Genomic DNA, 27,926 nt, shown 5'->3' on the forward strand with positions numbered 1-27,926 from the left:
AACTCCATGTTAGGAGTATGGAGCAGTTCAGGTATCAAGTTGTTGGATTACTTGGGTGAACAGCAGGAACATCAGCTTGATCAAAACCAATAGAAAAGTTAAAATATGCTGCGAATGGAGGAAAAGGAAGCAAGTTGTTTTAAAGAACCTAGTCCTTTCAGAAATATTTAGAGCAAAAGCTATCTGAAGTCCTGCCTCCTTATTCCCTTGCTCTTCTGAGCATTTTGCTCTGCAGCTGGCTGCATTTCTTTCAGTAGCAGGCCCCGTGGATTACAGTGCTACCTACCGGCATGGCAGAACCTCAAGGTGGCCAGGATGGCAGCTGAGCCACTCACTATTTTCTTAAATGCACGTACAGTGTTTTCTCTTATGGAGATCTCTTTGTTTCTGTGGTTCCTTTCCCGTGGAAAGGAAGTATCATAGATTGGTGGTTTTTTTCCCCATCATCTCTTGTGTCAAAAGCAAGTACCCTTGCATAGGAGTATCACACTGCAGTATTTTGTGGAACAGGAGGTTGGCTTGTGAGTGTATGAACAGAAAAGGAATGTTCTGTTCCCCCCACGCCTTGCGTATGTGTATGATAGTGAATTGCTAAAGACACTTTATTGGCATGCGTGTCTTCCAGTTAGAGAAGGAAACTGTGTTCCTGAAGACTGGAGCAAAAGCTGAAAACAGGGAGACCCTGTCTGGGCTGTTTTGTTGTTGCTGATTGTGACCGTTTTACTGCTGTGATTCTGGGAGACCCAGCAGCCATCTGCAGCAGGGTTAAAGCTGCTCTATGTGGACGGAGCAAGACAGTGTTAACTTTCACGGACCTGCCCAGACAGTGTACCATAGCTGAACAGTGTGCTATTTCTGGTAGGTGCATGCAGTGGGTGATTTGCCTTATCTGTTAATGGGAAGGGTGCTAATGCTCTGGAGGATTCCTGTCATTCTTGTGATGGAAGTTGGGCTGGGCTTTTACAAAACAGAGCCTTGATGTTTATAACAAAAAAACCAAGGTGTGAGGTGCTAATGTGGCCTCACCTTCCACTGTGCAGTAGCTCTCCAAACTACTTCTCTTGGTTGTTGTCCTTGGGACTGTTGTTGCTGAAGTAGGATAAGTGTATCAGCTGTCTAGAAGCAACTGCTTTCTTTGCTGTGGAGTGGCTGCTGTTTTATGTGTTTTTGGATCAAAATCTGGTTAGGCATTTGGGTATGTCTCTTTCTTTTTTTAAAGCTTCTGGATGCCTTTTTCAGTTCATCTCCCTGATACTGCTAAGCTCCAGCAGGGACAGTCTGGGTCTAGTCATCAAGTATACGATGAATAGAGATGTTCCTATTGTGGCATGTTTCTTGAGGATGCTGTAGCCAAGGTCAGTAAGACAGGCTGGAAATCACTCAGACAAAAGGGAATTAGCTGGATATGATGACTGTCCCTCCCTAGAGGCATTTGTCTAAGCATATATAAAAGTGCTTGTGGACTGAAGTTTGCTATTGCTTCAAAACCTTAGTCAGCATGCAGCATGGTGAGTGCATAGGAGGTGCATTTTTAAGCTAGCGTAACCAAGCAGAGAAATAGTTTGAGTGCAGCAGGATGCCTCAGAGTAACTTCTCTGGAGAGAATGCAGTAAAGTGTGCCACCTAAATGGTGCGTTGTTGTGGTTCTTTCAGACATGACTTAACGTGTCCAAGTACAGAGGGAGGAAATATTTGAGAGCTTTGCAGTGTGCTTTTCAGAAGTTAGTAGTAGATATTTCAGCAAAGCTCATGCTAGGAAGTTTCTAAGGGAAGATTTGCTATGAAGAACATTCAAGGAGGCTTGGTTTGGAGGTGCAGAGGTGAACATGCTGCAGTTTCATTGGCAAGAAGTATGCCTCTTGCTGACGTGTCTCGTGGTGGGTACTTGTGATTTCTCCCTGTTTAAACTGGTTAGTTGCATTGGATTGGTGGGGAGGAAGTTGAAGTACTCCATTTTCCTTCAGTGATGTTGAAATTAATTGGATTTATGACATTGGGGAGGAATAATATAAGCGACAGGTAGAAAACATATTCCAGTTTTGCTGTATCTAACAAACTCTTATTTTTAAAATTTATTACACTGTGTAATGTTATGCTTTACTAGTCTGAAGTAAGCATTGTAGCAAAACTGAGTGCTCATTCACTGGCTTCCACATCCCACTGAAACTCAGTGCTTTGCAAGTGCTTTCTGTTCCACAGAACTTCTGTTTTCTTTATTTTTTTGGACTATTGCCTAGTGTTGCCATTTCATGCTCTCGCCCTAAAGTGATGTGTTAAAACAGGTTGCCTTTGTCCATGCTCAGGTGCCGCCGTTTTGAGGGGGGGAGTTGGTGGGAGGGAGCGGGTGGCTGGTGCTTACAGGCCCCTGGAGGAACCAGGCAAAATGGTGCCCATTCATGGGGCCCTAGTAGTAAAGTTATACCTTCCCCAGTGTTTCCCTGCTGTTTTACTTTGGCTCTGCCAATTGCCCAAGCTGCCAAGAGCTCCTGTCTCTTGGTGCTCGAGGATGTTTTGAGTAGTTGAAGGTGGAGTGCCTCCGCCATCTTCCCTGCAGTCTCTGAGCAGCAATGAGGGCATGGAGGTACTGAGCTGTGGGGCTGCTGGGGAAGTCCTGCTTGTCCCGTTGCAAGCGTTGCCAAATCCAGGTTGACCCTGTGCTGATCAAGCTTTGGTGGTAGCAGCCTTGTGTCCCGTGGTAAATAGGTTCAGCAAAAGATGATGTTTGAGACCAAGCCGTCCTCAGCCGTGACTCTAGGTAGGCACAGCGCGGTTGCCTTGGCTGTCTTCTGGTGCATCTGGCTTTTGGGCAGTGGGAAGGGGAATGTGGCAATGGAGGGCTCTTGCTACGCTGCATTCAGCGATTGCTTTCCTCTAGGTACTTTTGGGCCGTCTTGCTGCTAAACCCCCAGTAGTCTTGCTGGAGTGCGGTAGTTCTTGAGGTCCTGTGCAGTTTCACTTGGGAATTGTGGATGTATGATAAAACTCACAGCAGACGGCGGAAGGATTTCCTCTCTTGTTGATAAAAATAGTCTTTGGCTAAGGAGGAATCGCGTTTCCCAGAAACTTAACTTGATGCACTGGGCAAAAATTGGCCTGCTGGGAAGCGCTTGCTGCAGACTTGCTCATGAGCTCCCAGAGGTGTGTGGTACTGTCTCTGATGGCTGAAATGCTGAGAAGAGAGTAGCTGGACGTGGGACGACGGAGGGGAATATTCCATAGAAATCAGTTGTTGTTGGCTGTGGATTAATTTCTGAGAGTTTTGGAAATTAGTCTTGGATATTTGGAGCTAAAGACTAACTGGTGTCTGGGGCTGGTGTCCTCATCAGAAATGAAGACTAGCAAAAGGATAGAAGTGAGTACCTGATATTACATACATTTCTGATGTTAAAAAGTACATCTTTTGTACACTGCGAGAGAGGTAGATTTTTGTTCTGCTTTGCAGTTCTCCCTTAATAATTACACTTTCTTTGAGCTCTGATTATTTGTTTGCAAAACAGCAATTATGTTGTCCTCTCTGATGTTTTATTATCCCAAAATTAGTCCAGAGGCACGTATGTAGGAGGACTTGATGGGAAAACCTATTAACAGGCAGTGTGCATGAGGGAGCTGGCGCTGCTCATGCTGGCCTTGTAGCATTTACAGCAAGCAGAAGTTGTGGTGGGACCAGCCTGGCTATAGGCTGTTCTGGAGGTGTAGGGTGACTGTATACTGTGGGATGCTGTCTGACACTCTTTTCAAATTAATTGGTAGGGTTTAATAACAAACAATGCTTCCTCCTGCGGTAACAGTACCATACCCCTGCAGCAGGTACTGATTTTCACAATGTATGCAGTCGCTGATTCCTTACGGGTCAGAGGGAGAGCAAAGTTGTCCCTGTTTCCCGAGTGCAAGTTGTATTTTGACAGGTAAGATGACATAACAGCAGAAGTACAATTTTGACAAGTTTTGGGTGCTGGGTAATGCATACCAGACTGGTTTTGTTACTAAGTCACATTAAACAGGGTAATTTAAATGAATGCATTGTTGCTGTGTCAGAGAAGAACTCCATCTCAAGTTAATCAGTAAAGACTCGGCTCTATTTAAGTCAGTAATATGCTTGCTTATCGCTTCTTCCTACTTAAAAAAGGGTTGTAGTGATTCTGCTGTTTTGGACCATGGGGAATGAAAGCATTCAAAATATGAGCTGCGGTCCTCTTACTTACTGGTTACCATAGAAATCTAAATAAAGAATGCTCTGCAAATAGTGTAAATATAGCACTTAACTTTCACAGCTCTCACTTTCTTAAAAAGACATGCCATTGTTCAGATTTCTGTAGTAACTGATCAGTAACGGCTACTGCACACATTCTGAATAAAATTGCTGTAAAAGTGTTGTATTTACACTATTTGCAAAGTATTCTCAGTATCAGAGAACTTTTTCATTACTGATTTTTAACATCAGTTTATTGTTGAGACTGGCCGTGGTAAATGAGACCAGAAAAAGCTGCTTTGCATTCTTTATAAGAGCTGCAAAATGCTCAAGATTTTATGGATTATGAATAAGTCACCTACAGAACTGTTCCTATAATTCCAGCAGGAGTTGCGACTCAGTGACATGCACAGCAGCTGGCTTAAAGCTGCAGCTAGAAACTCAGAAAGCAACAAGATGTCTTGTCTGGAAATGTGCTGGTCTTCTGGGGACCACTCAGACTGTCCCCTCGTCTGGCTTTCAACTTGTTGCATGGCCAAAGAATGGGGAATGGAGGCAAGCTAGCTTTTGGGTGTCTTTGGCCTCTGCAAATGGCATGGTCTGGCTTAGGGCATGTTGGTTTGTGACCTAATATCCTTTTAGGAGCTGAGAGTTGTTGCAGAGTACAGCTGCTCCAGGATTCCCCTGCTGTCCTTAGGAACACATACTCTACACGTCTTATCTGGTGGGGCATGATGGTATTTTCACCACTTTTCATTGTTTTCAAAATAAATATTAAGACTTTTTTTTTTTTTGAAAGCAGTCACTGTGGTTTCATCAGTTTTCATCTGTTTCCAGTCATCTCATATAATGTAAATCACTTTCACATTCCATTGATTTTTTTTTTTTTTTTAATTTATTTTTTTTCCTAGGGCTGGCTGGCTGGTAGTAGTAACCTCGTTGCAGAAAGAGAGCTAAGCATATAAGAATTTTAAATGAGTTTCCATCTGGTGTTGTTTTTGGCTTGGTAACAGAATAGAAATGTTTTCCATTTTTACAAAGCAGAGGATTTTTTTTTTCTCCTGATGATTAAAAACTGAATCTAAAAAGCAAAATGGAAATTTACAGATTTCCAGAGCCAGGTCACTGAGCTGTGCCCTTACATCAGCATGCAGCTGAGGGAAACCAAAAAGCATCTGGTCGATGTGATATATGGGCAAACTGGGGATTTTTATGGGCAAACTGGGGATTTTTATGGGCAAATCTGAGCTGGTATGGCTTCCCAACAGCTCTCTAAGCAATGTAGCTGTGCTCCTGAGATGCTGTGCTCTTGGAAGTTTCTAAGTTAGCTCTACTGGTCATCTGTAATTAACCCAAATACAGTTCCCACACCTACATCATGTTCATGTGTTGGACTGGCTAATTCTGTGCAGTACTTCTTTGGGTGTTGGCATTCTAAGAGCTACTTAACATCTTGGTGCAGGTTGGGTGAAAACCAGGCAGCAATTCTGGATGGGGAGGTTAATGCCACTTTCTTGAATTTTTTTCTTTTTTTTCCTTACTGCTCCCACTTCTCACCTTGCCCCAGCCAGTCTGGCTGGGTGAGGTGGTTGGCACTTCTTGTCTGGGGAGCACTGAGGCTTTTGCAGATGTTGTTGATTTTGCTGCATTTCTTCAGAAAACGCAGGCACCTTTTGAATGAATGGGATGATGTTGCATGAGGACAGTGTTGGGAGGTCTGCTTTTCTTTCTCAGTGACTGTGTCGTCAGTTCAGTGGGGTTGATGCTGCTCTGTTGCTGTCCTTCAGCTCAGCACTGTGCATGCTGCAGAAATGGCCATGGAGGGTGCTTCACCTTTGTGTCACTCTGGTCTGCTCTGGTCTGACCAATGTGCCTAGCTTGAGGTACCTTTGTAGAGAAATCAGATACCTTCCTGTGGAGGACTGGTGCCTGAATGTACCTCTGAAAGTGAGGAGAAGTAATACAGGCATTGTTCACCATGGCTGAGAGAATTTCTTTTTGAGGTCAAAAGGATCTGGGGGACATATTTATTATTTAATGGTCATTTGATAATGTTTCAAGTCTGTTTTCTTGATGTCCTGCCAAAGGGGAAATAGTTGTTTCAGTAGCAATTTTACAAAAATTTTGTGTTAAGAAACTGATTGAACTCAAAGTGATTTTTTTAATGGATCTGCAGTTTTGCCTTTTTTTTTTTCTATGTGCTGCTTTCTAAAAAGCCCACTCAGCAAATCTAGCAACTATTGTATCAGTTGATGATTAGCTGTGTTTTTAGAGGCTTGCAAAAATAGTAGATGGTGGAATTTTAGCTAAGTATTTCTTGCCTTAGATTTGTGCTAATATGGTGTTCCATTTCTTTTCCTCCACTAATTCATCAGAATTGAAAGCACTTCTCACTGAGGCGTAATATGATAAAGAAAAGTTGAATTTGGATACAGCACTGCCATGTAATTATAGTCTAGTGTACCAATATAAATGTAGCTTGAAATCCACTTAATTGCATTTGAAACAATTTCAGCTGCAAACTAATAGTATGCTTTTTTGGACTTCTGGTTTATACATGGCATTTGACTGCTTGCAGCTATTGGCTCTTTTTCTGTCCTCACCATAAAGGAATTTCTCATTTAATATTTAATTATTTAATAAATTTATTATTTATTTTTCAGTTTCCTCAACTTTTACCAAAATTCAAACATTTTTAGGGTAAGGGCTCTTCCATGTTCCCCTCTTCAAAGGAACAGAGATTCACAAAACAGCACAGAATTGCTGAAGGTTAGAAAATAAAGGTGAAAATTTTTAAAGTCCTCAGCTTCCAACTTCAATGAGAGCAGGGAGGTCAATGCGAGATCTACATGCACTACTCATGAGCCATGTCCAGTGTCGTGGTTTAACCCCAGCCAGCAACTAAGCACCACGCAGCCGCTCACTTCCTCCCCACCCAGTGGGATGGGGGAGAGAATTGGAGAAAAAAAAGTAAAACTTGTGGGTTGAGATAAGAACAGTTTAATAGAACAGAAAGGAAGAAAATAATAATAATAATAATAAAATGACAATAATAATAATAATAATAGGATTGGTATATATAATTGCTTTTGGGTTTTGTGTTTTTTTGTGGTTTTTTTTTTTTTTTTTTTAATCGGTCACTGGAAGTTAAATACACTGTCTGAGTTTGTCCTACTCCCTCTTGCCCCCCTGCATGCTCTGCTAAATTAATTCCCTGTGTAGGCTCCCTGCCCGATTAAATGGGTGCCAGAATAGCCACAGGAGGATCAGTAGGTGTGAGAAAACTTGCCTTAGCCCCAACATAGTCTGGGAGGCTCAGGGTGTGCTGAACCCACCAGGTAAGTGGGAACCTCACTGAACAGAAGTGCTCTGAAAATACAAATTAAAGCATTTTTTATGAAAGGGGAGAAGGACCCACTGCAGAGTAGCCAAACTTGCATAGTTCTGTTGTTTCAGTGGGCACAGCAGTGCTGGATTTTGGATGCATTGGGTTTTATTTTTCCAGAAACATCTGAAGTTTCTTGGGATAGGGAAGAGACGATCTGCCAGGGCTCTTGCAAACTGGATTTACCCAGGCTGAAGACAGACATTGAAATGCAGTGGGTATTCATCTCCATTCAGCACTTCATAGTAGGTAAAAATGCAGCTTTTTTACTCTTGAATCCTTAGTATCTTGCAGTGTATTGCTGTTGCTGCTGTTTCTGATCTGTGCTCCTGATTGGCTTGTAAACCTGCTGCTTATCTTATGCTTGTGTTGTGGGTGTGAATTCCCAGAGGTATTAGTCCTTTGGGTCTCCTTTCAGATGTGATGAGGAGGAGGCTGACCTGTGTTGCATGCTCACAAGAAATAGTACTGTGAGAAATTGCCCCATGCCTGTACAGAACCTGGCTTTTCCTCCAGCAGCAGAGTGGTTACTGAACCTTTTTTACTCACCCTGTTTTTCTTCCTCTGACAAAGTAAATATACACTAATTATCCTGTTGATTAGATGGTGCAATTTCTTGTTCATTTTAAATTGTAGCCGTTCTGTGCTACTGCCAGCTTAAGGACCTTTGACACCGGGTTGGCCTTGAGTTTTGCAGACATCAGATACTATACTGTAGTAATCTGTCAGAAAAGGAAGTGCTGCAAAACGTGAATGGACTTTGAGAATAAATGTTTTTAATAGTTCTCTAGTGTAAGCATCAGCAGTATAAAGCTTTTGTGCTGTGTAAGACTGCTGCAGCTGGTATCAGGTTTAAATCAGTCATTGCGTTTGACAGCTATTCTGACAGCCAGTACTCGCAGCTGGGTACGCTGCAAGAGCAGCATCTCTAGAGAGAGCTAAGATGTGCATGAGTTCAGGTCTCTCCCTTTCACCATGAAAGATTTATCCTTTCATAGAACTTTGCATCAGTGTTAGATGCTTTAGAAAAGCCTATATAAGTAGGTGCATTTTGATAATGTTATTTAGTTGTTGTAGGTGTTGTCCTGTAAGGATCTGGTTATATCCTGTAAGACACTGAGCATCATCTCCTGCAATTGCTAAGGGAAAATTGTGATTCATGGCGCCTTAACAATTGATCAGTCTTGAGCTGTTTCTACTATTTCTTGATCTAAAACAAGAAGTTCACTTAATTTGCTACGTTTGCTCACAACTCAACCATAGTGTAGTAAAATGAGTGAGGATTAAAACTACCCTCTTTTTGAGACATCTTGCTGTTCAAAGTTGCTTCTGTGGATTGCAGTGTTGATCACTAGAGAGCTGGTGCAGTAGTTAATTGAAAGACTAGCTCTGTTAAGAAAGTGATAGCTCCTTACACACTCCGGTCATTGCCTTGGACATATACATTATCCTGTAGTTTGTAAATTGTTCAGTCTCATGTTTATTGTTGTTCACAGTTGCGTTCCGCCAAACAGAGCAACTAAGTGGATTGCTTTAGAAGTAATGCTCTTGGGTCAGGACCATTTATAGACCCTTGGGTTTTCTATGAGTTAAGATTAATCTTAACATTAGCTTTGTGCTTCACCCAAATGTGGCTATTATTACCTGTTTATTCTTATCCCTCAGAATGTTAAACTGATACAGTAGATTTGTTTTGTTATTAGCTAGCATAAATTGCTGCTTCATTTATCACTTAATCTTTATATAGCTGCTTTTTTTGTTTGTTTGTTTGCTTGTTATTTTTGTTTTGTTATAAAGTGCCTAACCTTTATCTGAAATGAAGGAAACTGTAAGAGCACAAAATAACAGAATAGCTTAGGTTTACTGATGATAATATGTACTTGCATATTATCTTTCATCAGTGGCTCTGGAGATGTTTTGCAGACTTTCAGCAAGCCCCTCCTGTCCTGGAAATTAGGAGTTAAGAATATCCAAAGATGCGTGATTCTAGGCAGCGAGCTGCATTACAACAGTAGGTGACAGCAGGCTCTTCACTCATCTTGCCTGCCTTGTGTGGGCAGGTTTGGCTCAATTCCTGAAGATCCATCTTATCTTGCAGGGGCTTTGGTGTAAGAACGGTTAGTCTGAGTCTCCTCTGACTGTTGAGATATTCTTATTTGTGAGTAATAGGTGACTTTGGTTTTGTGTGGCTCTTATGTCTCATTTACTGGTTTACCACTTTCTTGTACCCTGCTATGGTTCTCTCGTTTGGAAATTGCGGAGAGGAGAACTCTTCTGACTCCGTGTTTTCTGCACAGGATATACCTCAATGGAGGGTCTCTAAGCAGTGTCAAAATGAGTTACTAACACACTTGTAAAGGATGTTACAGGTTCTCTCTTCCAAGTTAACACACCTGTCAAGAAGCCACAGGTACTACTTGTGGTGGTTGTGGTTTTTAGTAGGTTTTTAAACCATCCTACAGTGAGCTTAAGCAATTTGTACAAGGCCCCTCTCACTGTTAGTAGTAAAATTAAATCCTTGATCTTCCATTCTCTGAGCTGTTACTCTGTGTTTCACCTCATCTATGATTTTTCATTAGCTTATTATTTAAAGAAGTCTCATAAGTGACACTGTTCAACTGATAAATAAATTAAAAAAAAAAAAATAGAGATGCCTGTAAGTATTAGGTAAGTTGTAGCTAACTAATAGGAATACGCCTCACACGGCTTAACGGTTGCAGGTATTTACCTTATACAGTACTTGAGAGGGTGATTCAGCCTAAGGAAGTCTGAAGTGTATTGGCATTCCAGGTGTGCTCTCTTACTGTGCAAAAAAGGAAACTATCCTTGCTAAACTGCATCTCTGAAGAAGAGATGGAGGCTTGAGAAACAAGTTTTAAGTGCAAAAGAAGAATCTGGTCTTTTAGCACTATCAGGTCAAATAAAATCAGTTGTTTAAAACCTCTGTAGTATCTGTCTTTTTTCCAGCTGTAATCACTGTTCTTATGTTTCATTACCTCCAGTAATCACCATCGCTTTTTTCTTTTTGCATAAAACTTGACTTCCACCTTTACTCTGAGCAAGGCCCTGTTGTAGCTATATACAGGTGAATAAGCTACATTCTTTGTCATGGGGAAGGTCTGCAGTAAAAGGGTGTGTGTAGGTGATTTCTTTAGATTTAGTTTCTAGCTGTTATTTTATTTAGTAAAATTTAAAAAAGCTTTGCTTGTGTAATAGACAAATTGAGAGAAAAGTGTTTTCAACAGTTATTTTTAAAGGAATTGCATTTGTTGTAAATATGCAAAGGAAATACAGTATTTTAAAGTTTTATGGTACCTTGTATCTTCATCAGGCAAAGATAGGCTTGGTCTAAGTTGGGTTAAATTATACCATGGGTTGTGTTTCATGCATCAGAAAATTGATGTTAATTTCAAAGCAACAGTTGTACTTTTTAAATGAAAAATGGTAAACAGAATTTTTAGTCACTATTTAAAACCAAATCTTTCTTCACAGCTGGATAGAAAACACAGCATGTGTTTGGAAAGGGCATCTGCTACCCTGTGTATTTGTATTTGCAGGCAGATGCCCTCTGTTTCGCTGTGATGTGTAGGTTAAACTCCAAGAACAAAGTTTTGAAGTAGTTGTTTAGACTATTCATGGTATAAACACAGTTTGGCTGGTAACTTGTTGACTGGCACTGGAGTTCAGAACGGGCAGGGGTGACTGCGCTGGGTTTGTGTGGCAAGGTTTTGGTAGCTGGAGGGGCTACAGGGGTGGCTTCCGTGAGAAGCTGCTGGAAGCTTCCCCTGTGTCCGATGGAGTCAGTGCCAGCCGGCTCTAAGATGGACCCACCGTTGGCCAAGGCTGAGCCCATCAGCGACAGTGGTAGTGCCTCTGGGATAGCAGATTTAAGAAGGGGGGGGGGAAACCTGTGCAAATGCAGCTGGAGAGAGGAGTGAGAGTATGTGAGAGAAACCACTCTGCTGACACCCAGGTCAGTGAAGCAGGAGGGGGAGGAGGTGCTCCAGGCACCAGAGCAAAGATTCCCCTGCAGCCCATGGTGAAGACCCGCGCTGGAGCAGGCTCTGGGCAGGACCTATGGATCAGTGGAGCCCACGCTGGAGCAGGTTTTCTGACAGGACTTGTGACCCTGCGAGGGACGCACGCTGGAGCAGTCTGTGCCTGAAGGACTGCACACCGTGGAAGGGACCCACGCTGGAGCAGTTCGTGGACTTATGTTGGAGAAGTTCATGGAGGACTGTCTTGCCTGGGAGGGACCCCGTGCTGGAGCAGGGAAATAGAGTGAGGAGGAAAGAGTGGCAGAGACAACGTGTGATGAACTGACCACAACCCCCATTCCCCGTCCCCCTGTGCCACTTGAGGGGAGGAGGTAGAGAAATTGGGAGTAAAGTTGAGCCTGGGAAGAAGGGGGTGGTGGGGTGGAAGGTGTTTTTAAGATTTGGTTTTATTTCTCATTACCCTACTCTGGTTTGATTGGCAATAAATTAAACTAATTTCCCCAAGCTGAGTCTGTTTTGCCCGTTACTGTAGTTGCTGAGTGATCTCCCTGTCCTTCTCTCGACCTGTGAGCCTTTTGTTATGTTTTCTTTCCCCTGTCCAGTTAAGGAGGGGAGTGATAGAGCGGCTTTGGTGGGCACCTGGCACCCAGCCAGGGTCAACCCACCCCAGTGACCTGGCTTTGGAAGAAAGGTGCTGATTTGAAGGAAAAGAGGATTGCCATCTTGAAAAGGTATCACTTCAGAAGTCTTTTTGTCCATTTTAATGTCAGCATTGATCTCTCCCAAAATTAGTGAAGTGAGGAGATGGTTTGGCTTCATATTTTTACCTGATAGCCTCTCTTTTTTTGAGAAGCATAAGCGATTACAAATAAGCCATCAGAACATACATGGCAGAAATGAAATTACTTAAAAGTATTCTTTACCAAGAGGGAAGTGGACGTGACCCTGGCAAGGAAATGCTGTCCCTGGGCTGAGAGCGTTGGTGTCTGTCGCACCTGAGACAGGGGAATTGTGCCAGATGACTCGAGTAACACTTATTTCCTCTCTTGGGGTCTGTTTTATTTAAGCCGTCATAATAGAAGTCTTTGCTTGGCTGATACAAAGCACAGTCACTTCCTTTCCTGGCTGTCAGGAATCACAGAATTAGCCCAGTTATGGATTTTTGGGGGCATTACAGGATTTTTTAAAGTCTTCTTGCGAAAAGGTGGCACCTGCTTGTGGGTTTTTAACTATTCTCCTCTTCCTTATCACTGGTTTCTTATCCAGAAAGTGGAAAGAGAAGCTGCTGGTGCTTTTTGGTCTGTCAACCCTCTGGAAGCGCCTCTTTGGGTTGTATGTTCAGTCTTCATTAGGTGTGAGGTAACTACCCCATTCTCAGCTAATGCAGTGCCATAGTCAACTTACTCTTGCCATAACTTAGCTACACCACGCTGTTAGGTTTGAAAGCTCTGTTTTTGCTGACTGTCCCAGCCACATTAGGATTGTGTTAAATTGAAACATAAATCTTCATGTGCCTGTATGATGACCAACAAAGAAGGATGTAGTTTGTAATCTAGTGGTCTGCTGCCAGTTAACGACCTCTGCAGTGTACATTTTGCATGTAGGTAACCCTCATTGGGACTTTATCTTCTAGAGTATTTCATTGTATTTAATTGACTATGGTGAGCTTTTAAAAGTATTATGTATTTTCTGCTGGTTTGATACAGTGATCTTGCAAGAATATGAGCAGCAAAGCCTGTCTGTTAGGAATACTTACTGAATGGCAGTAACTGGGTTTATTAATAATCTTCTGTGTTAAGGTTTAAACATACGGCAGTATGCCTGTGCTATACTAATGATGGATTTTTTTTTTTTTTTTGGTAACTAGAAATAGATCTTTTTCTTTCTTTTAGGAGACTATCTTTAGGTGAGTTCACAAGCTGTTTCTTAGAAGTACAGACAGAAAGTGGATTAATTAGAAAGATGATCAGTAATAAATACCCAGGACATCAGGTGGCAGATGATGACTGGCACAAATGCACTGGGAATTTTAAGACATTCTCTCAAATCGGGTTTTAAACATGTCTCTGTCTTGGCATATTATAAGGAAGGTGTGTGGTGGTTTTTTAAAAAATTACTTATTTAATGCATTGACTTCTCTAAAAAATTTGATTTGGTAAAGACCTGGCCAAATGTATATGTAACTGCAAAGGAGTATAAAAAACCCCACTGGTGTTGTTTTTGGAAACAGGGTGCAGAAACCTAGCCTCACTGATTTCTCTGGGAACAGGTTTTGTCTGCTAATTACTGCTGTGAGCAAGGTTTTCCCCTCACACCAAAGCATTCTCCGTTGATTTAAGACCTGATGCTTAAATTACTGTGACTGAAAGTACCTTTGCTTGTGGCCCTGTCTTCCTTAGGAAGAGATCCAGAATGCTTCCCTGGTTTCTGTTATGTTTTCTAAACTTCAGCTGCCTTTGAACTATTGTGTTGGTGCTTTCTTAACCTTTATCTTTATCTTTACTCTAATAGTATTACAACTATTGCATAAACTGTTAAAGTTGCAGGAGCACTGGCATCTCTTAGTCACGTAAATATTTCTCTGACCAGGTATCCAGTGTATAGGGACTTCCGTGATGTTTCTCTAAGGGAAACCCCGTTGCTGCTTGTTGTGCTCTACCTCCTGCATCTGCTGAAACTCCCAGGGCTTCTGGGTATTGCCCAGCCTGGCTGATGTTTCTGACAAAAGGCATCTCTTTAAAAATGCTTGTTACTGTGGGCAGTGTATGCCAGATACTTCTAGATCCTTTGCAGGCAGTGGGGGACGACACATGACACTTTTTTTCTTGACTGATGTTGTGGGTCACCCTTCCCTTCCTTTTCCAGGTGGCAAGGAGTGAGCAGGGCTGTCCCTATGTGAGCTACTTCATCCTCCTTCTGGGCCTTCAGAGAAGGAGGAGGACCTATTTGTCTGTGCTGAAATTAGATCAGGCTCCCATCTGAAATTTATATGAACCCATGTGTGGATTTCTGTAAGCTTCAGATATGATCTCAATGAGATTTCTTTTTTTTTCTTTCTTTTTTTTTTTCTTTTTTTTCTCTTCCCCCTCCTATTTTTAAACAACACTGAAAACCTGGAGTGGGCAAGATAAAGAGTCGAGCACACTGGTGAGGTTACGTGTGTCATCTGAGTCATTAGTGCTGATGGTGCTCCTGGCCTGTTGCATGTGCCAGATGTGACATCTTTCAATGAAGTTTAAAGGCGTGGTGAAAGATTATGGGCACAGTTTTGCATCACTTTGGACTGGTCCAAAATTACTGTTTTAAAAGGTGTGGCCAACAGCAACTATTAAAGGGTGTCTGTCCATCTTCAAGCTATTACAACATGTCTTTTCCTCTTCCCTGGCACCCTTGTGGCCTCCCATCCAAGCTGATCAAATTGAGGGCCCAGCTGAAAACTAACCCTTCAAAGAAGATGCATCCATGTGACAGTGTCACTGTGATGAGGTGCCTGAGCCAGTCTAAAGGCCAACTGCTGCTGAAAGGGACAGTTGGCTTAAATCAGTGTAGATGTAAAACTGTACTGTTACATAAAGCGTTTCATTCTGCTCGCTGTGGAACAGCAACTGGGACTTTTAGTTTCTGCCGCTGAATGTACCTGGAATGATTCCTTAAGCTAAGGTGAGCATTGCCTGTTCATACTCAGAGTTTAACCTGTTGAGTCCAGAACTCTATATTCCGTTTAAGTTCTGCCTGCGTGAATTTAGAGACAGTTTGAGCTCTTGTTTATGCAGATTTTGAGTTTATACTGTGCTTAATAGCAATACTAAATTTCACTGTTGCTTTTGACTATGGGAATAAGTTGATTTTAAATGAAGACTCCGACTTGACTGGCCTTGCAGGCATCTAAAATATGTGCCTGTGTCCATCCACGTGCATACTTACACATACGTATGTATGCATGCACACTCTCACATGTCTAATGAAGTCTTGGAGCCACTGGTTCTCCCCCAGTGGCTCTAAGCACAGCCAGCTTCCTGGGTGGGTAAACTGGAAACAATGGGAATTCTTCTTGGCTTCTGTGGACTTCAGCTGAGGCTGTAGGTGCTCACTTCTGATACTGCTTTCTAGCAAATTCTGGCACCATTTAGGTTTTGAAGGATCTGGTAGAGAGTTCTAATGTTTTGACTTTCAGGTGGTCCCGCTTTAGCAGTCAGTTTTCAACCTTGGTGTGACTGGTTGGTGATTTTGTTTCTAGAGCAGTAACTCAGCACTTGTACTCTCACAGGTTCCAAGACCTCTTGGAGGTGGCATGTGCGAGGAAAAACACTTGTAAGCTCCAAAAGAGTTTTGAATTTTATTTTTCAGTTGTGGCACAGACCTCAGTCTAGGTTCAGTGAAATAAGTGGCTAAATTCCCATTGATTTACTGGAGGCTTTCTTGAGACTTCTCCATCAGTACTTCAGTTCAATTTGTTCTATTACATGCTTTGCTTCTTGTTGTACAGCACCTTCTTTTTAATTTTTAATTTCATAATACTTTGCATCTTTTGTCACAGTTTAGCCAGATAAAATGAATACACAGACAGCTCCAGAACTTTCCTTGTCCAAGCCAACATCACTCTTGTGCTTCTGGTCATTATCAGTACTCATTTAAGAAGCTATCAAACCTCACTGTCTCTGTTGAAGAGGTTAATTTTTTTTTTTTTCTGTATTGATTAACTTAACTGTTTTGAGTAAATTTGACCGCCTGTGGCTACTGCTGACCCTAGATTCCTGCAGTACCTCCAAGCAAAATGCTGAACATAGCTGGCATTCTTGGTACAGCACGAGTGGGTGTGTTGGGAATTCAGGGGTGGTAAGACGAAGCACTGCAGTGTATATCCAGGGCAATCTTCTATTTGCAGGGGGAAAAAAAAGTCTTATTCCATGTTAAATTCAATTGGGAGCACAGCGTTGAGAGTTGAGGTCCCTCTCGCTGTGGTTATTTATGATGCGTTTGGCTCTGGGGCCTCCAACATAAGAAGGACATGGACCTGTTGGAGCGAGTCCAGAGGAGGGCCACAAAAACGATAGAGGTCTGGAGCACCTCTCCTATGAAGACAGGCTGAGAGTTGTGGTTGTTCAGCCTGGAGAAGAGAAGGCTCTGGGGAGACCTTATAGCAGCCTTCCAGTACCTAAAGGGGCCTACAAGAAAGCCAGAGAGGGACTTTTTACAAGGGCATGTAGTGATAGGACAAGGGGTAACAGTTTTAAACTGAAAGAAGGTAGATTTAGATTGGATATAAGGAAGAAATTTTTTGTCATGAGGGTGGTGAGACACTGGAACAATTTGCCCAGCGAAGTTGTGGATGCCCCATCCCTGGAATTGTTCAAGGCCAGGTTGGATGGGGCTTTGAGCAACCCGGTCCAGTGGAAGGTGTGCCTACCCATGGCAGGGGGGTCGGAACTAGATGATCTTTAAGGTCCCTTCCAACCCAAACCATTCCATGATTCTATGATGACCGTCAGTTTCTTGCTGATGTGGATGGTTCTGCATGAATTGGAAAAAATTCAGTGTACTGGGGGAAAAAGATTCGATGTAATTCTCTGGAATTGAGGCCTTAGTTAAAACAAGGGGATGGTAGGAGGTTTTAATTCATAGCCAAAAATGATAGGGAAATAAATGAGCTAGGGTGAGGGAATGTTACTAGGGTGAATTTTTTTGCTTCCTTTTGGAGCATCTGGTAATAGCTGCTATCAGGTCTGTTCTGAGATGTTATTTCCTGTGTTTTAATGAAAGTGCTTGTAGCAATGTGCAGGGTATTTTACTGAAGACTGGGCAATATTGCAGCAACATATTAATTTCTGTAATTTGACTTTTTGGTATTGACATGAAGTGTAAATACAACCATTTGGCAGTGCAGTTAAGTATGTGTGATGTCCTGTAGGAAAATTTCCTTCCAACTCAAGAGGAAATTCATATAGAGAATTTTTGATTTAATACAGACATAGCTGCCTCTCATGTGTATATGTTTGAGCTTATTTAAGAAAAACCAACACTTGCTAATAAAAATCTAGGTCTTAAAACCTTAGGAATGGAGAACTTAGAACCTAAATGAGCATAGTTTGGGCATAGCAATATAGTTATTAATTAATCTGCAGCCTTATTGTTGCTATTTTGTTAAAGAAGACACTTTTAAAGTGATTGTCTTTTGAAAGAGCTTCCTAATCAAGCAGCTTTATTTATATTTTAAAATAAATTAAATAAATAAAAATCTTGGATTGATTTATTTATTTAATGAATAATTACCACATCAGACTTGTGAGCATATATTGTACTTCTTGGCTGTGTAATCATACATGAGCAGAAGTTATTACTAAGTAATGTTTGTTGTTGGTGGTGTGGTTTTTGTTTTGTTTTGTTTTTTAACAGAGTACAAATGCTGAGTGCAGTCCTACAGCGTGTAGTTCTTTGGATGTGATGTTTTGTCTGTAATTGTTGGAAAGGGTTTTTCAAATTAATTAATAATATGCTTGTGTGTTGCAGGATAGAATATGGCTAGATTTAGGGGAATAAACTTTTGAAGCTTATAGGATGGTTAAGGAAAGATTTGCATAACTTAAGGCAAAGATGTAGTCAACACTGGTCTGAAGTCAGAGGTCATACTAAGAACAATGGCAAGTCATTGGTCCATGCAGAAAGCAAATGTATGATACAGGAGTAACATATCTAGCATATAAGTACCAAATTTCTTGTCATTCGATAGCCATCTTTGGAGTCTGCTCTTTAGGTGGTGGTTCTTCTGACCTTTCTGTAGCTAATGATTTTGTATCTTCTATCGTCCTAATTTCTCTTCTGTGGAAAGCATATTTTTTTTTCCCATTGTTGCTAGAATAGTTAATCATCATTTTCTCAGGAGAAGCTGCAGGATCTCTTTTACTGGTGGCCTCAAGTTCGTGGTTTTGTTTTTGTTTTTTTAAAAGATACTAAAAGAATATGGATTAGATAAGAGGTTTTAGCCTCACAGCAGATCTTATGACACAGTAGGAAGATGTATACTTGGTTTTTGAAGATGATCAGAAAATTAATCTCATTCTTTTCATCAGGTTATTGCTCCATTAATAGATCTCCCTATCAGAGGTAGGGAATTGAGAAAATACTGCATAGCACTTGAACTGCAGTTTTAAGTAAAAAAAATTCATCTAAATATCTTTCTGCGAGGATTGTGAGACCACAGCTGCCGTATTTTTCATCCACTTTAATTCCTAAAGAGATCAACCCTAGATGGTGGGTCAGCTAGCCAGCAAAGATGAATGCAGTTTGGTCTCCTGCTGGACAAATTTTCCTATATAGATTTTCTTGTATATATGAAAATAATGTAAAAGAAATAGTATGAAACAACGCAGATGTGAGGCAAAGACACCCTTCTAATGGCGTAATAAATCTGCAGCGTGAGTGGATGCCCAGGCTAATGCAAAAGCTGCGTGAAGGCCAGCAGTGCTGGCAGAGCGGTTGGCTAAGCAGGATGCTGAAAGGCAGAGAGTGCCAGAGAAGCCAAGGTGGCATTGCCGAGTGCCTTGTCCCATGGTGCCATAAGCTCTGTGCCTTGCCCTGGAATGATGGGTATCAAGGATGCTCTAAGATGGAGCACCCTGTTGTGTGCAGCATAAGCTGGAAAGTACTGGAGAATATCAAGAAGGGTTGGGAAGAATTATACAGTGATAATAGTATTCAGAATAGGAATGAATAACTGAAGTCAGTTACTGGGAGAGTTTGTACTTAGAGCATAGGTGATAATGCCTTTTTAAAGAGGACCTGACTCGCAAATTCAGATTTCACTTCAATTTTGCAGTGCACTTTTAATAACCTGCCTTCATTCAGGCAGAGTTACAAGCTAAGGCTGAGCGTGGCTCCATTTTAATTTATCCTGGTTTAGCTAATGCTTTGTGAAATTATTGTCTTAATGGTGGGAAAGTACATCTCTTGGGAAACGTGAACAAAGGACTACGTTGTTGGGAAAACTGTGTCTCTGGTTTGTGGAGTTCTTGAGCATATGATGTAATATTTTAACATCATCTTGTGAGAGGGTGTATTGCGTTTTTGTTTGTGTCCCTATTTCTTCTGCAACGACTTATCCTGTTTTGCGGGGTTTGACCTGTTAATGTATGTGCAGAACAGGAGGTGGAGAGAGAATAACTAAAGAGCATGCTTGTGCCCTGGAGGAGGAAGGATGACTTAAGCTAAAATGCTGCCTCCATATCCCATGGGTATGATATGTGGTAGAGTGACTGGATCTCCTGCATTATTCATTGCTGCTGGCTTCTGCTGTGATGTGGGTGTTTATCACATGAATAGTTGTGCTGTGGGTTGCTGCAGAAAAGGTGTGTGTGACCTGAATACTCATCACCCACAGGTCTTTCCCTAAGTGACAGATAAAACCTGGTCTCAAGTATGGTATGTCTGCTAAGAAGTTGAATCGTTTGGAGATGTTTTTCTCTCAGACAGAGATGAGAGGAGCATCTTTAGTTGCTTCTAACCCTCATGGTTGGTCTCTGTTGCATGTATCAGCATGAATTTCCGGGCTTTCAATTCCTTCCTTAAAATTTGATGCCTGTGTAAAAGTAAGTTTTATTCTTAACATGTATTTGGAAATTTGTTCAGCTAGCTAAGTTGTACTCCATTGTGCTAAGAATAAGATTTTTTTGAGAGAAATTCCAGGCTGCTTTGTTTTCAAATATTGATTCAAGTTTCCTTCTTTCCACTTTTAATTTTTTATTATTATTATTATTATTAACAACTCAGCTGCTTGAGTGTTTTTAAAATATGCTTCTTTTGCTGCTGAAGTGCTAACAGCAAATTGTGCATTGGGCTTTTGTGAGCTCTAAAGCTTGGGTCAGGAGGGATGAGCAAACAGAAAATATGGCTTGATTGCCATCCACTGGGGGGAAAACATGCTGCAGTGGTACTCGGACTGTGCTTGAAGAGTTGCTGATGAGCGATACATATCCCTATGTAGATTGTACTGTGCTTTTGGCATGGTAACTCAGAAACTGTCAGCCTCAGCCCAGATGTTTGCTCAGACAGTTTTGTAATAGGAGCTACTTGTCTGGATCTTGTGGCGAGTCATGATAGCAGTGATGCTGAAAGCTGGAGAGGAGGGGTGGGCTTAGGGATGGAAAGGGGGGATGCGACGCTTAGTTGTGCTGCTTGGGGATGCTCAGCACACTGCAAACCACCTGCCCCGGAGCATGGGAGCTGTGTTCAGGATGTTTCTATGCTCTCCTCTTCTTCCATTGGCTTTTGCATGTTGGATGCATGTGTGCTGAGACCTAGCACTAGAACAGCATTTGTCTTTCTGGAACAGCTCCTTGCCCTGGCTAGCTGGGTCACCCTTAGGAAGCTGAATTATTAACCAGTGGAGATACCAACTCCCTCAGGCTATAAGGGTAGGATATTTCCATAAATGTGTAACTATAGAAGCAGAACATGAATTGAAGCGGGTTTTTTGGGGTGCACAATCTGACAGGACCAGGTGAGCTGGAGCCAGTGCTGTGCAGTGGGAGATGTCAGCCTCTCTGAGGCTAAAGATGAATTCTGCTTTAGTGTCAACCCAGTGCTTTTCTTGCTTCTGCCTTGGTGTCTGTGCAGCACAGCTCAGCAAGTGATAAGACTTGAGAAAAGCAGTAAGTCCCGCAACCAGAGGACCAAAGTAACACCCTGGTGTTCGGGAGCCATCACTGGCAACATGGAGGTCTGTGTAAATGATTTGAGGGCAATGCTGGGGAGTATTTGCTAAAATGAAAATACAGATTTGGTCCAGACTGGCATGAAAGGCAAGTTTCTTATATCTTCCCCTCGTGCCTCTCTCCTCCTGCCCGAACCCCCTTCTGTGCAAAACTTGAAAAGGAAAAACCAAAAAAGCACCTCCCAGTATCTATTTTGGACATTTTAAATAAAAAGAATCACTAAAGTGAAGGGGACAGACTTGGGTATTATTCATAAATATCAAGACTTTCCCTCCTTACAGTCTTTTCTGTAGTGACCCCATGGTCAGCATGTGTTGTGGGGAGGCAGAAGACCCATGCCTGCGTTCCTTGCTGGCCCAGGAAGACCTGACCCATCTTCTGCCCTTTCCAGGAAGGTGTCCAGAATATGCTTTTTAACCTGGAAGGGGAAGAATGGGACTCCTCCTGCAAATAATGGATAACCAAATCTCTTCAGTTTTGTTGGACTTCTCAGAGTTCATTAATATAAAACAGTGCCATGTGCATTTCAGTGTTTTAGCCACTAATTGTGAAATAAATGCTTCTTCCTGATCTTCAAAAAATTGTGCTTCAGAAATTGAGAAGGTAAAATACCATCTAAGTGATGCTATTTTCCTTTTGGCCCTCTGGGGCAGTAAGTGAATTAACGTGTAAGATGCTTCCTTCTGTGGATTTGGCAAAAATTGCTGTCAAAGAAGGTAGGATGCAGACAAAGAAAGGTAGATACTAAAAGCATCAGGGAATTCTTGAGGTGGTGACAGCAGCCTTCTCCACCACCCCATTTTAATGAGTCTTTTACCCTTCATTATGTTATGAGAGTCCTCCAGATCTCTCAAGTTGAAATGCAACTTGTTAATACACCTAGCAGGTTTGGTTTTTTGGTTGTGGTTTTTTTTTTAAGAACATAATTTGTTGGCTTGTTTTTTCTTTTAAACTGTTTCCAGACTAAGGCCCCTAGAAACCTCAGAACAAAACTCAGCTCTTCCTTCTCTCCTCCTTTTGGAAACAAACCCCAGCAGCCTGGGTTCTCGGGGCAGTTGCATGAGGCTCACCAGGAGGCTGGCTGATGGACTGGAGTTAGAAACTGGTAATGTGCTTTCTAGAAGGGAAGAGAAAAATTTGTCTCTAAAATAGATGACCATGCTGTACTTATTCATTATTGATGTTATGCTGGACGACTTCTTTTTTCTATTTTTAAATTGGAGGAAGAGGTGGAAATCTTAATGGAGGAGTGGGTGGGATCATGTGATTCCTGTTTAAAAGACAATTTAAGGCAGAGTCCCCAGTCTGATAATGTAAATGCAGCACACCTGCATGTATGTGTGTACCTAGAGAAAACTGCAGTATGAAAACTGTCACCAGTTTTGTACTGGTATCAGTTCACTCATCTCTGTGTGATGAGTACTGTACATATGTAATATCCTCAACCTCATACATAAGTTCATTACTGTGCTTCCATTCTAAAAGTGCAAGAATTCAGAAATCTGTAGTTATTTTTCCCACAGCAACTGGATCCCTGCCGACTTGGACGTTACTGATTTTACACCCTTCCATCCTGCCCAACATGGGCAGGTTTGCAGGCTGTTAGCAATATATAGCCATTACTATAAAGGATACAGGAGGAGTGCTCCAGAGTGATGTAATCCTTAAAATTTGTATTCCCTGATGCAGATAGGTGGGTTTATTTTCCTACAAAGCAAGGTTTCGAAGTGAAGAAGTGGAAGACTATCTGTTGTTGTCCTTGGAGAGATGTGCCACCCCCAAGCCCAGGCTGACTGCTCTCTGCTGGGGCCATCTGAGAAGCAGTTTCTAGTGGTGAAGGGGGAAGAGTTGGTGAATATTTTTTTTTTTTTGTGTGTCATTTTTTAGATTAAGTGGATTTAAATCTCAGTAGTTCAGTTTAAGTCAACAGAAGTATCTGAGAACCTTGGTGCTGCAGGTTTTTTTCTAATTTAAGGGCAAGAACAAAAATGCAATGCCGTTGCTGAGGAACACACCATTTATATAGTGTGTACTTCAGGAAAGGAGAGTTACTGAAGTATAAAACCTATTTTGGTACTGAATGACTCCAGTTGAAATTTGGCTATTGGAAACCTGCCTCTTTGGTATTTAACCTAAACTTTAAAGTTCCTTACTAAGAGCAAGGAGGTTGGAAAGGAGAGCAATCAAACCTGCTAACCTTCTTAGCTCTTGGCAGGAAGCCACCAGGCATGCACAGGCTGCAGTGGAGCAAGAGGAAAAAATCTGCAGTGGTTCCTAGCTCGGTAAATTCCTGCTAAACCTCAAGAAAATAGCTATGGTCTGAGTTTAGACATTACAAATCTGTGGGGAGTCTCTATTGGGTAGATGTCTTTGTCTATTTTGAGAGCTCTACAAAAGGAAGTTTTTTTCTAGCATCTCAACAGGGGCGATAACTCCCAAATGTTTTCCTTGCTGGCTGGGGTTTTCTGTTTGGTTTTATTATTTCTAACTGAAATTCTGTGATGTGTCCAAGATCAGGTTGCACGCTGGCATCTGTGAGATCACTCGTTTCTGAGGCTAGCTGAGGACTAGATTGCAGGTCTGTGTCCCATGGAAATCCAAATACCCGGGTATATCTAATCCCACTTTAGGTATATGTAGCTATCACCCCATCTTTGCAAAAGTAGTAAATAGGGACGATTTAATTTTTTAAAGTTGCACCTAGTATTACCTCAATCAGCCAGTTGTTTATTTCATTAATTGTAACAGTATGTTCCTACTTTGTCATCTGTGGGCATAAACATTTGCTAATTCATTTTCTAAGAAGGGTATCAGTGCCTGCATGCTATTTGCCTTCCAATTTACTGCTTTTAATAAAGTCCTAAATGAATTATTCTTGCTTGCATAGGTCTGGGAGACTGAGCTTGGTGCACTGTTGGCTGGCTGAGCTTTTCTTTGAAATATTAAGATTTGTAAACAGGAAGGAAAAAAAGTTCCTCTCGTCATCCCCGAGTTGTTTTCAAGTCTGCCAATTTTCAAGGCAGGCAACATGGTAAAAATATGGGTGGAGAGGCGGACATGTTCTGCAGGACACAGAGAAAGGAAAGGACACTCAGGGTGGGGCAGAGATTCTCAATTGGGAAATAGAAAATGTTGGGTGTGCGTTAGCACAGTTTCAGAAATATATGTCATCAGTGTTAATATCCCTTTGGATATGAGGTCAAATGTCTCTTGTTGAAACTTTGTTTTACGATTTCCTATCTGCTGTTTGTTGGAGAGCTTGGTCATTCCTAACTTGGAGACCTGTATTTTGTATTTCAGGCTTTCCTGTGATCTCAGAACTGGCAGCTGAGCCTGTCTTAGTTTGAATCAAAATATTGTCTTGTTTCAGGTGTAAAATGCTTTCTGAGTGTTGCCTATTTTTTTTTTTCATTGAATTAACTACTGTTTCTGTTGGATTTACACTAGGCTTGGTTTAGACCAAATTAGGTTTCATATATAGGTTGAAGAAGGTTAATTATAAAAATGGCCGTGTCAGCACAGACAGATGCATCGGTATGTCTGTCTCAGGAAGAAACTCCTTAAAATTATTTGAAAAAAAGCTCGCATGTATGCCCAGTCTGTGGAGAAGTTTGGGGTCTCAATACTTAACCCAGAAAGTTTTGTTTATATAAAACCTGTGAATCTCAAACAGAAGGAAATCGCTAGTTTCTTGGCTTTACTGGTATGAAGGTGTTAAGGTGTGTTTTCTTTCTCTCCCTCTTCTTTTTTCTTTCTTGAATATTGAAATCTGATTGTCTGATACAAAAGTCCACAAATGTGCCTGCTAAATTGGGTTAGAATATTAGTTTAATGAGCATTGTTCAGTTTTCTTTCTGCCCTCTTGAAGATTTTTTTTTTAAAGTGCAATTTCATTACTGAAATGAAAACGAGTATGTTTTCTTGATTTCTTCAAAAAGCTTTAGATTTTAAAATTATTTATCATCTGGCTTACAAAAAGGTCTGTTTTCAAGTTTCTAAATGACAAATATGATTTTTAATGAGAACATTTTTAGCTCTCAAATTATCTGTTCTGTCTCAGTACTTTCTAGGATTTATAGTTCTTGGATTTCTGTTAGAACAAGAACGAGAAGGAACAAATCTCTTTTCAAAATGGAATATAATTTGGCTTGATTTAGCCTGGTTTTTGCTTTAACAAAGAAAAAAAATTTTTTTTAACTTTACAGCAGATGAGATTTGTTTCTGTGGTCTTGCATATTTATTTTCTCCAGATGGGAGAACAAATATAAAGTTGAATTATACTTTGAATCCTAGAACATAGTTTGACTGACAGATCTGTTGCCGCTGATGGAGTATCTTTTGATGGGGAGATAACCTTGCTTCTGTCACTGTGTGGCAACAATCCCAATATATTTTTCAGTACCAAACCCCATAGCATTAATGTAATTTAATTTACCATTTACCAGGGCACGGAATGGTTGGGGAATGACTGTGATACACCATGCAGACTTAGCAAAAATAAATTATATACTTGATGTCTACTGAAGACAAGCATAATTGAAAAGATGATTTTTTTCACTTTATTTTCTAAATTAAGTTATAAACGTACTGTTTAGTGAGGACACTTTGCTGCTTTTTTTTAATGTGGGGCTCATGTCTATCATCTAAATTAATTTTCTTCGTGATATTTACTGTTTGTGCATGGGGAAAACTGCAGGTCTGTGATACAGTGCAGCAAGAGAGAGAATTTAAAGCATGCTTTTCAGTGTGTCTCTTACATGCCCGAGCTGTCATAGTCTGACAGCAGCTTGCAACACCTGCCTGGTTTGGGAAGATCCCTGCACTGTAATATGCAGATCCTCTGTTCTGCTTTTACTTCTACTGCATGCGCATTGTTGAATGCATATGGTTTTTAAGGATTTAAACTGAAGGTGGTTGTTTGGGTTAGTCACTTGTGGTGCCTGTCTGATTTCCAGGCTCCCGCTGCCTTGCTGGCTCCCACTGCCACAGGGGGAGACGATGTGGGTTTTTTCTGGTAACCCTAACCTTTGCAAGCTCTAATATGTGACTTGTTTTGCAGCTTGCCTGATTTCTGCAGCAACCTGAGGGGGTGCTGGTGCCCAGGACACTCACGAGCTGGGGAGAGTAAGTAACCTGCTCCATGTCTGGGGATCCTGCGGTGGGGGGCTCTTTCTGCACTTGTCTTGTCCCATGTCTCAAACACTGAAGTCTCAGATTTCTCCCAGCACAGAGATGGGAAGCACCTGTATTTCTATGCAGTATTTACGTTGTTTATCATGATGTTTGTTAACAAAGATGCTCCAGCTCTTCTAGTACTCCAGCAAGAGCAGTTCTTGGTTTATCCATTCTTGCAGATTAGCTGTATTTGTGTGACTGTGGTAGGTTGACCCTGGCTGGGCGCCAGGTGCCCACCAAAGCTGCTCTATCACTCCCCCTCCTCAGCTGGACAGGGGGGAGAAAATACAACAAAAGGCTTGTGGGTCAAGATAAGGACAGTTTAATAAAGTGAAAGCAAAAGTCGTGCGCGAAAGCAAAGAAAAAACCCAAATGATGTTATTCTTTACTTCCCATCAGCAGGTGATGTCCAGCCACTTCCTGGGAAGCAGGGCTTCAGTACGTGTAATGGTTGCTCCAGAAGACCAAAATGCCCCCCTTCTGTCTCCCTTTACTTTAGTTTTTATATCTGAGCTGACGTTATATGGTATGGAATATCTGTTTGGTTAGTTTAGGTCAGCTGTCCTGGTTATGTCCCCTCCCAAGATCTTGCCCAGCCCTAGCCTGCCGTTGAAGGGAGGCAAAAATGTTGGAGGGACAGCCTTGATGGTGTGCCAGCACTGCTCAGCAGTAGCCAAAACACTGGTTGTGTTATCAATACCTTTCTAGCTACCGATGCAGAGCACAGCACTATGAGGGCTGCTATGGGGAGAATTAACTCCATCTCAGTCAGACCCAGTACAGTGACAAAACACTACAACTTGCTCTCCCACCTCATGTGAGAAAAGGCTGTATGCAACAGAGGTGTTGCATAGTAGTGCTGTTCCTCTGTGGTTTCAGGAATACTGTCTGTTAATGTGGGCACCCGTGTTGGGTTTCAGTGTTCTGTGCAGCAGAAGTGCAGTCTCCTGTGATGTGTTCCAATGGTTCTGTGTGGGTCTCGGAGTGGGAGGGAAGCCCACAGCAGCAGCTGCTTTGTGGCACCAGCTGAGGCCATCTATGTGGAGGGATTACCTGGTGGCACCCTCCCCAGCAGCCTCTGGCGCTGTGGCTTTTCCCTTCCTTCTCATGTGACCTTACAGGCTGGTGATGTACTTCCCAGTACCTGGCAAGCCACAGGGCTTTTCATCTTCAGAAATACGATATGTGAGACGTCTGGCATTGTCTGCCCACTGAGAAAGTGCTGTTAGCTGGAAGACTTGGGCTAAGCATGTCTGTAGGTTTGCCTGCGCCATACAAGCAGTTGTACTGGCAGAGCCCTGCAGAGAAACTGCACCGTTTGCTGGCAGAGGCAGGAAGTGTTTCCATCAGGGTTGCTGTTCCACCTTCCCGAAATGCAGCAGCACTGTTCTGGGCTTTTGTTGGTGTGATCCTTGCAAGGGTGTTATTTTTATTCCTCCTAACTGATGGAGGTGAGCTGGCAGAGCTTTCAG

The 27,926-nt window shown here is 41.8% G+C and overlaps 1 protein-coding gene across 1 annotated transcript in view; it reads left to right on the forward strand.

Annotated features, from left to right (window-relative positions):
• The window catches only part of APBB2 (amyloid beta precursor protein binding family B member 2), a 198,340-nt gene that overhangs the window by 36,425 nt on the left and 133,989 nt on the right, over positions 1-27,926 (forward strand). The window contains exon 2 of the mRNA XM_069791231.1: positions 26,339-26,403. The gene's annotated coding sequence lies outside the window, so the exon portion shown is untranslated. The remainder of the gene's footprint in view (positions 1-26,338; positions 26,404-27,926) is intronic.

This window comes from Haliaeetus albicilla, chromosome 1, assembly GCF_947461875.1.
Source record: "Haliaeetus albicilla chromosome 1, bHalAlb1.1, whole genome shotgun sequence".
Taxonomy (NCBI): Eukaryota; Metazoa; Chordata; class Aves; order Accipitriformes; family Accipitridae; genus Haliaeetus; species Haliaeetus albicilla.